This window comes from Morone saxatilis, unplaced genomic scaffold (assembly GCF_004916995.1).
Source record: "Morone saxatilis isolate NCDOM2014 unplaced genomic scaffold, NCSU_SB_2.0 Contig7, whole genome shotgun sequence".
NCBI lineage: Eukaryota > Metazoa > Chordata > Actinopteri > Moronidae > Morone > Morone saxatilis.
The window spans coordinates 4,670,308-4,678,973 of NW_023340246.1; positions in this window are offsets into that span (position 1 = coordinate 4,670,308).

Here is an 8,666-nt window from a genome sequence, read left to right on the forward strand (position 1 = left end):
ATAAATAAAAACAAACCTATCCCTGTCACACCATGGAGCTGTGGATGGCAGGTAAACAAACCCAAACAGCACTCTTGATACTGTCATTATAACTTGAGCTGAGGTGTCACTTCCACAGCTTGCAGCCACTACAGCAAGTGCTGAGTCCATGTCTCTCTACCTGAAACCTGTTAAACATTTAGTAAGGAAAGCACATTTCTATGACACTAGCAGCCTTTTAGCAACCACTCTAAAATAGCCAATAGTCTTATCAGAATGTTTCAAGATATGGAGTAAACAGTTTGTAATTAGAGCTGATTACCAATTAATTCCTCCATATCTGTAAACTAAATTAATACTAGAGGCAGGATGTTATAAAATGGTGTCTGTCACGATAACAAATAGTACATTTAGCTGACCAAGCTGTGGAAAAAGAGTGAAGGAAATGAGTTAAAAAGTGTATCTTTAGTAATTAAGTTTTACTGCGAAAGGTTTTCAGTCAGATGGCGGGAAAAATAAATGCTGATCTGACAAACAAATCACACAGATATACGATGTGTTAATTATCACTGCTTTTCCTGAGTGATACAACAACATGGAAAAGTGAAGAAATGCTCCTTGTTTGTCACAATAACGAGCATGCATCCATGTTTTTTCTAAAGGTAGTCATGTGTAGTATATGAAAAACACATTTTGTATTCAGTTATATTATTTAATTCAATGGCTGCTTAACTGTTCAAGGATACGTTGCATACAGCACATGTGAACCCGTTTCATGGTAAAAACTGAACACAACAGTAAGAGAACACACTCAGCTCATTTACTCTGACTGAAAACGCCCACACATAACAAGAACAAGTAGCATTCTGTATCAATACACCTACAGTGAAACATAAGGGCCATGTATTTTATATAACACAATAATATATATTTTGTTACTATATAACTTAACAGATAAATATTAACATATAAGTAGTATATAAGACCAACAAGAATGTATACATTTTAAAACCATAATCAGGTTGGAAAGAAGCAATAAATAAATAAATAAATAAATAGATAGATACATAAATATGGGGGAGAATATTTTTAAAACCAGAACCTGAATTTTTTTTTCAGCAGGTCAAATGTGAACACAAACCAGATTTTTTATAAAATACTGACAGGGTGTCCTTGGGCAAGGCACTCCCCAGCTGCTACAGCTGAGCTGCTCAGTGGGCAAACAGCAGCAGACTGTGATGATACAGGAACATCCCGAGAGAGGTTGCAAGTAAATGTGTAAATGTGACAGGACAGTTTGTTCAGCCTTCCCCGGGTAAAGGGGCAGTTAAAATGTACAGGAACCAGGACCACTCACATAAACCGAGAGAGAGTAAAAGCACAAGAAATTCATGAACAATATACTATAAATCAGACATAACGTGGCAACAAACAAGGCTTTAAAGAGCTTCATTAACACTCATGAACGTCAACTGGATTGCACTTCCGATGTTTATTTGTAGGGGTGTGGGCGGTGTAGGTGTTTGGTCTTGGCTCTCTTTGATAGTCCAACCCGGATTGGCCGTGAGCATGTTCTCAGAGGCTCCAGTCTCCTGTTCTGCTGTGGTGGTCCTGCACACAAAACAAAAGACAAACAAAAAACAGTATGCACCAGTCCTACATGCCTGGCAGCCCAGGAAATAAATACTCTGCATTGTGCATAAAGAGTGCATTTGTTTAGGCCCAAAGCCCCACAGATCAATGTGGCATTCCTTTTCTGTAAATGGCTGCAAAGAAACCACGGTGAAAAAAATAAAAACATAATGTACCGCCTTACTTAATGCTTTCAGCGTCTTTTCCAAAGCCAAGATAAACACAGTGCTTCTTAATGTCCGGAGAGAGTAGCCATGCTATTAGACTGATTTTCTTCCTCAAACTGAGTAAGGTAATCACATTGCATCACTGACTCTCCTCTTAAATATTCAGAGGCCAGCCTATGAACTGCCAGCAGACACACTGGGTTCATAATGCAGTGGAAACCAGTAAAATGAGGAGTCTTAACGACATCACTGGACTGATCCATACCACCAGTCAGGACAGCATGTAAATACATTAAAACCCTTTCAGATTATAGATTAGATTAGATTAGATGTTCTTTATTGTCCCAAAAGGGAAATTCATTTAGCTGAAGTCAATACCCCACCAACAAAAATCACAGTTCAAATGGACAAGTTAGTGTCCTTTCTTTTTTAATCTTGAAACAAACATGACTCTGATCCAAAAAAAAGCATTTTATCAATTAAAAGCTTAAGGACAATCTTTTGTCTGTCATCACAGTATGAAACTCACCGTGGCTTAGTTGTTCCAAGAATGGGCGACACATGAAGGACGGAGACCACATTCTGCTTTTCTGCTCCATCTCCTGGGGCTCTGAAAGAAACATATTGACAGCTAGAGACAGCCAGGAGGGGCTGTCTAATTCTGTCTTATTTGCTGCTCAGTTCACCCTTAAACAGCGTTTTTGCATTCATAGTTCCACTGCAGCTTATTGGGGAAGGGAAATGAATATTTGAACATTCATGAGAGGAAGCTCTGTCAATTTGAAAAGACAAATCAATAAAAGTAATTGTATTTCCTCACTGAATTAACCTATCTGACCAAAGTCTATCACCCATTGACCCGCGCTCAACAATCCAGAAAAAGTGTTTAACATGCAACACCGACAGCAATGGAATAAAAGCTCTAATTAAACTATTTCATGTAATGTTTTTCAGACTCAGACATTTTAATTGTTGAAAACTGATTATTGAGGTACTTTGTTCATATTTGATTATTTTGTTTCTGAAGAAGTTTTTTTGTTGTTGTCTTAAAAAAACAAAAAGATGAACCTCTGTGTTTCTCTGCAGTGTACATGAAGGCTTCCTGGCACAGGCGGCTGCCAAGGGGCACCTCCTGCTCGCCTTCACCGCTGCCAGAGGTACAAGAAACCACTGGATCCCCTCCACACATCTCCAGGCTGCAGTCTTCAACAGCACCATCTAAACAAAAGACATGTAACACAGTGCAGTCAGAGTATATAAGGATGTGGAGCACTGTTTGGATATGGCTATTTATTTTTTATGTGAAATATTCCACATTATGCAAAGCTGAGTCAAGTGTTTTGTCCTTCATTCAATTATCCAACTTTAGCTGTGCTTTGAAAATTTGGGAAAATGTAAGAATCTAAAGTGCATTTCTTTTCTTAGCATTATGGTTTAGAGCTACAGAGGTTACAGAGCTCAGATGGTATTAAGAATGGTTTACATTTTGGGAAGTACCCTTATTCACTGCCGGGAGTGAGATGAGAAGATCGATACCACCCTCCTATCCGTTTGTTTATTGTGAGGCTACAGCCAGCAGCAGATTAGCTTATTTCAGCACTGACACTGGAAGCAGCTAGCCTGGGTCTGTCCAAAGTGAAAAAGTCTGTCTAAAAACACCTTTTAGGTTCAATATTTAACATATTGTATCTTGCTTCATTCAAAGAAATCCCTTAAGTGTAAAAACAACAAGTTGTGGTGTTATGGGCGGAATATCTTGACTCTTAGAGTCTTGTTGTGACCGTGAGGTTGCCATGCACCCAGAGGAGACTCTCTGCAAAGAAAGTGAATTTCCCAAAACAAACGTTTGTTTTAAAATTTGCTCAGTGTGTATGTGTCTATATATATAGTCATATTGTTTTTAGTTACCTGATGATGTGTCTCTATGGCGTCCTAATTCTGGGCTGCTGAGATGTTTTTTGCATTTTGCAGTGTTGTCCTCCAAAGCTTCAGTTAAATCACTACACCGCAGAGGTGACGATGCTTTACTGTCGCTTGCAAAATCACTTATACTGATCTCAAAGTACAGGTTCAGCTCTTTCATGACCATGTCGAATTGTTTTTTCATCTCAAATTTAGGGCTGTCGCTCACATCAGGGGCTGGACTGTCGCTCTTAGAGGAAACAGTGGAGGACAATGACTGTGGGTTTAAGTCATCCTGGGAGCACTCAGAGGAATTAAAGGCTGGTTCACTGTTAGGCTGTTGCTCTGGCCATCCGAGAGCAGCAACATCTGTGGCTGAGATAAAGTTTGGAAGTTCATTACAACTGTAATCACTGTTTAAAAATCCATTTGCCGTGTTCTCAGTGTGACACTCAGATCTTTCCACCTCACCCTCCTCTTCGTGCTCATTGCTCTCCGCCTCTGGCATGGAGTGGTAAAGTTGTCGCTGGGATGTGTTCAACAGCTGCCCGGGCAGGCTGGTGAGGAGCGGGCTGTTGCTCAGGCCAGCGTCATCGTCATCGTCATCTAGTGAAAGCTGGATCTTTTCAAAAGTGTCAAACCCCGCCGGCATACGGCTGCAGAAAGTAAAGGCAGATGGCACTGGGGAAAATCTGTCACCACAGTTTAGGGCTGTGGGGTTGTTGTCAGCATTTTGTGAATGGATTAATTCATGTGGACCTGGCACAACTGCATCACAAGTGGCTGGAAAGGTGACAGCTAAAAGGTCGTCTTTATTTTCAACCATGAATGTCTCTGGTTTGTGTTGGTAATCAGAGAAACAACTGAGCCTGATTCCTTGTTCATGTTGACTAACGGGGGTTAATTTGTTGCCACTGTTACTCATGTTGCACTCTGTCCATTCGCTGGAACATTCATCAGTCATGTCGCCTTTCTGCTGACTTTGTTGGTGATGACCATCATCCTCTGATGTCACTAATAAATCTGAGTTATCCTGCACATCAGTTTCTTCCTCTTCTTTTCTTTCCTTTTTCTCTGTTGTCCCCTCCATCTTTGAAATGACAGTACTGTATGGGTGATCAGACAAGCATTCAAGGTTATTTCCAAAGTCCTTATCAATATATGTTAGTTTGTTGTCATATTTACTTATTTTGACTCCAGTCCAGCCATTGATGCAATCAACAGTTGATGTTTCAGTTGTGTCTTGTTTGTGTTTTTCATTTTGTTGCAGATGTCTTTCCTTGAAGTCCGTTGAGTTTTCTGATTTCCCATGTTCATCAGTTCCTGTTTCTTCTCCAAAACTTGTCATTTCTCTTTCATTTAGCTCAGTTGCCCCGTCCATTCTGCCAATTTCACTCTGTAAATATTCAACTCCCTGTGTATTCAGTGGGTCAAGACTGCTGGACTGATCCTGCTCTTTTAAGTGATATCCCACAGCATCATGGCTTTCTTGTCTTCCATCCCCAGCAGGAGTAGGCTTTGTGGGCTTGCATGGACTGCTGCTAGGACTGGATTTCCAATGACAGCTGCTTCCATTGCCAGTCTTGTTGTGTGTTTCACTGGTGGTGGTGGCACAGGCCTGTGGTTCTGCATATGACTGACACGAGTCGTCTATTTCATCTTTGCTCTGCTGTGTCCTGCTTTGGTGATTAAATTGCCAGGTCTGGTCGGGAACTAAAACCTCCTGTGGCGGCCTGACGTCAGAGCAGAGTAGAAGAGGCATTTTCATCTCACAGACTTTTACTGATGGAGATAATTCCATACCTGCAGCGCTCCCTGAGTTACAGTGTTTCTCTTCAGCCTCCCTGTCAGTTTCACTCCAGATTGCAGGGTCAATTACACTGAAAGGACCCGCATCATTATCTCCTTCAGCAGGCTCTTGACTGATCCTTGCCGGCATTGGAGTCTCTGTTGTGTGATCAGCCGTTTCACTCCGAGCTTTGGCTATCATCTTTCCAGCAGCATGTTCTCCTATTGCCCCACAGAAGTCATCAGCTTCAAGATTCATATTCTCAATTGCAATATTTCTGGCTAATACCACATCATAAGAAACAATTGATCCCCCAGCACATTCAGCAGCAGAAGGGATGGAGTTTTTGCTCAGGCCATTCTCATTAACTTGGCCTTTTGTTTCCCCATCACCAACGGCAACATTTTCATTCTCACAAATCTGCAATTCTAATATTCTTTTCTCATTTTTTACACCTTCTGCCAAGTTCCCAGAGGGGTCCTTGTCGGGATTTGAGTCGAATGATTTAGAGTCTGCATAATCACTGTAAGATACGTTAGTTTCTTCCTTTTCCTTGCTTAAAAGTATGTTCTCACTAAATCCATGCTCGTCCCCCTTCTGAGGACTCTCTTCAACTTTACCACATGTGAAACCTGTGTTGCGTAGCATGTCTTCGTAAATGCAATCAGACTGACACCTGACCTCCTCATCACTTGAACTGAGGGTGAAGCCCTGGATTTGAATGACACTATTTTGCACCTGTCTCCCATCTTCGTCATTTCCAGCAGGAAGACTGCAACCACCAGGGGGCTTGTCTTCAAGTGATTTCCCCAGCCGCTTGCAATCAGGTTGACTGGACGTGTCAGCGCTGGCGCCTTTTGAAGTGTGAGGCTCTGCTAATGCCCCACCTGCATCATCTATTGGGTATGAGCTGAGCTTGTCAGTTTCAGTAACAGGAGGCTGCTCATCTTTCAGAGGAAGTAGGAAGCTTCTCTCAGCACTGATAAAACAGGGTTTGGCTGATCCCGTGTGTGCATCGTCAGTGTGTAAAGCAGCCAACTTAGTAATAGGGGTGACAAATAATTTAGCATCGTGTGGTCGCTCATGAGGCTTTTTGTCATCACTATCCCCACATTCTGCTGTGTTTACTAGGTCCGCATTCTTCTGCAAGGTACTTGTTGATGATGGGGAGCAAATGGCTTTCCGAAAAGTCAAAAGCTCTGGAAAGTCAAATCTGCTCTTCTCACTGTGGTTGTTTGTCACTGTACAGTCTGTCCTTGGTCGTTTGGGGGAGAGTGGTGAAGTAAGCTCTTGCTCAGTTTGGGGCCTGATATCTTCTGGTGTGTTTTTCTCCATTTTCTCCAATCAACTGAACCTAAAATAGAAACAGCTTGAGTGTGAATACTGCATCAGAACGCCACACTGCTCATATATATATGTGTTACTAACAAAAAATGCAATCATGTCAGGAATTTTTGTAATGCATAGTTTACTTTTGGTAGATAACATTTATAGAAAAACCTCTTAAACTTCTTAACCTCGTGAAAGACTCAATCTAACTCAATTCAAAACTGCTGTATCACCGTAATAGCCCACAGTAACTCACCTTACGCCGAACCTGCAGTTTAAAACACATGGAAGTAATCCTACAGCAAACCTTTAAAGAAAATATAGGAGACAACAACATGATGTTCAGTGAGTGGATTTCCTATACCAGAGCAGATTGTCACACAGCATGATGCTTCACTGGCACTACAGCACTGTCACTGTAATGTTGCATCCCTACTTTAACACCCGAGTCTGGAACTGCTGTGCATCCGTTTGTGACAATGCTAGCTTTGTTACAATGGACACAAAAGGCCTTTTTCACATCAGACACACAGTACGGCCTGGTCACAGCAGGAAAAGAGCAGGTGTTACTAATACCATTAACGATGGCTCTGTTTTATTCAAGTGTCCCAGTAGCCATGTCAGTGTGACAGTGAGCCAGCATGTACAGTACTTGAAACGAAAGTGCTAAATTCGACCATCGTTAGTCTTATGATTTACACCTGTGCTTTTCCTACTGTGACAGTCTATATATCTCCTGTGAAAAAAGGCTTCTTTCACCCTCAAGCTTCCCATATCAATGAACCAAAAGTTAGAAGGGAGAATTTTAGGACACCAACGTGCTGGCATCAAACATGTGATGTGTCTGTTACCTTTCAGAGGTTTATAAATCCTCAAATACTGGATTGTTATTTTTGAATCTATGGTATGGGATCTGCAGGATTATATTTGAAATATCAAGCACTCTACTGTATATTATAATACAAATAATTCACCAAATGAAATAATCTTCCCGTCATATATATCTTCTTTATCTTTAAATTACCAGATGAAATAGTAATGCACAACCACACAAGCTATCCCTCTGTATTTTTACACATTACACAGTGGACAACCAAGGGAATCTCTTAGTAGGATAAATACAATCTGACCTAAATGAGATGCTGTTAGTTACTACAACCAGTTTATGTCTCCTTAAGGTTTACAAGAAAATGATATTTTGAAGCTAGCTGCTGACTACAGCTTTGACCAGTGAGTCAGAGGGAGAGAATAAATGGATAAACACAACCTTTTTTAAAAACGACTGAATTTACAGTTTTGAATAAGGACTGTGACTGTGTCATTATGAATCTTATAAACTTATATAACTTCAGCAACGTTAACTAGGGTAGTAAAGTGTATAATGTACTAACATTGCAACTGAAAAATGTAGCTAACAATAAGCAAACCTTTTAAACCCAATAGCTTACATCTTAAAGACAACTAACTGACATTTTAAGTTCGTAATATATTATATTATCCAGATATAATGTGTTCCTCCCACGTTACTCACCTTTAGATGAGTTAGTTTAGCATTAAGCCTGGCACAGTTAGCCAGGTTACTTGAGTTAATTGGTTAGCTAATGTCACTGACTTCCGGTTATTCTGTATGTGGCGCGAAACTCTTGCGGCTCCTGAACGCGGCAGATGGTTTCCCTCTGTGTGACTTTATCTAAATAACATTTGCGTCTCATTTTAATACTCAGTTTGTGTGTTTCTATCGCTGGAAGGTGAGTTTAGAAACCGCTGGACTCTTTGTGTATCTTTATTTTAGTTATTCACCTCTATAATGGCACACAGTGTGGGCGAGAGAGGCAGAGACACACCGCTCTCCTCTCTCTCTCTCTCTC